A 1,866-nucleotide genomic window follows, 5' to 3' on the forward strand; every position below is an offset into this window, starting at 1 on the left:
AAATAGTCGACCATACAGAAGACATTCAGTCACTGTGGTTACTCCTTTTGATCTTGACGATCGTAACAGTCGCTCAGTTTATATTAACGCTATATGTTAAGCATAACAAGATAATAAAGAACCGTTATATAAGCAGAGCAGATAAAATTAAAAAAAAAAAAATCACACCCAAAATGTATTTTGAATTAAGATGATCTAAAATTTTTATTTTTAATACCAGAAAACTAGAATGAAAAAAAAAAAAAAAAGATTATTGAAGAAACCATTTTAGGAGAGGCCACAATTTATAACAGGAAACAGCCAAAATGACCGACTCTGCCGCAACATCAAGGGAATATGTGCGACAAATTTCGTCCACAATACCTGAGTTTGACGGCAAAAAGTTAAACTTAAATAGATTCCTGACGGCCCTCCGGCTAATAGATCTGACAAAAGGAGATCAGGAGATGCTAGCGATAGAGGTAATCAAGACAAAGATACTTGGTCCATTATCATACAAAGTTGAAAATGAAAAGACCATTATCGGTATAATAAATGTATTAAAAGCATCAGTTAAAGGCGAATCGACCGATGTCATCAAAGCAAAAATGCTTAGTACACAACAGCGCGGCAAAACTGCAGCGCAATATACCACAGAGATAGAAAACCTACGTGGGTTGCTCGAAGCAGCCTATATAGATGATGGTTTAGATTCAAACAATGCAGACAAATTCGCTACAAAGGAAGCCATATCTGCAATGACCAAGAATTGTGGGCACGAGAAGCTCAAAACCATATTGGAAGCTGGAAATTTCAACACGATGAATAGCGTGATTGAAAAATACATACACTGCAGTACAGAAATGACCGGCAATTCAAATAGTGTATTATTCTATAATAATAGAGGACACTATCGAGGTAATAATTACCGAGGAAATTACCAAAACAGAGGTAATGGCCGAGGAAATTATAACTCATACAACAACAATTATAGAGGTCGAGGTGGTTACCATAGTGGAAACAGAGGACGAGGTGGTAACCAAAGTTATAATAGAGGTGGAGGTTACTCAAGAGGTAACCAAAACCATAACTATAAAACAAGTCATACCCACAATGTCCGAAACATACAATCGGAAAACGAACATGCCCCCTTGAGCGACTATCTACAGTAAAACTATACAAAATTAATCTCAATTTAAGCATTTTTATACGATTAAAGAATATGAGTACCAATTCATGGGTAACTCTTTTAATAGATACAGGTGCAGAAATTTCCCTGCTTAAATGCAGAAACAATAATCTTAACGATTTAAATCCAAAAAACACAACAAATATATCAGGAATAGGGCAAGGGACAATTCAGTCTCTAGGTACACTACATTTAGAAATGTGTATTGCTAATGCAGCAATACCATATGAATTCCATATCGTACCTGACAATTTTCCTATACCAGGGGATGGTATAATTGGCTTGGATTTCATTAAGAAATACAATTGTATTTTGGAATTCCACGACCAAGAAGATTGGTTCACTTTGAGGCCCAAAAATTTCAGGAACATAAACATTCCTATTATACATTCACTAGATAACGAAATAATTTTGCCAGCTAGATCAGAAGTGTTTCGAAAGATTCAGCTAACATCTACTGACACACATGTCCTCATCCCCAACCAGGAATTGCAACCTGGCATAATAATAGCAAGTGCACTCGTAAACACTCAGAACGTCTTGATTCGAATTATTAATACAACTGAAAAAGACGCTATAGTTAGTAGCGCAAATATAAAAAGCGAATCATTGGATGATTATGATGTATACAATGCAAATATAGAAAATAGTGCACAAAGAACTTCAGAAGTATTAAAACTTCTTAAATTTCCATCGTT

This window comes from Drosophila mauritiana, unplaced genomic scaffold, assembly GCF_004382145.1.
Source record: "Drosophila mauritiana strain mau12 unplaced genomic scaffold, ASM438214v1 U_248, whole genome shotgun sequence".
Taxonomy (NCBI): domain Eukaryota; kingdom Metazoa; phylum Arthropoda; class Insecta; order Diptera; family Drosophilidae; genus Drosophila; species Drosophila mauritiana.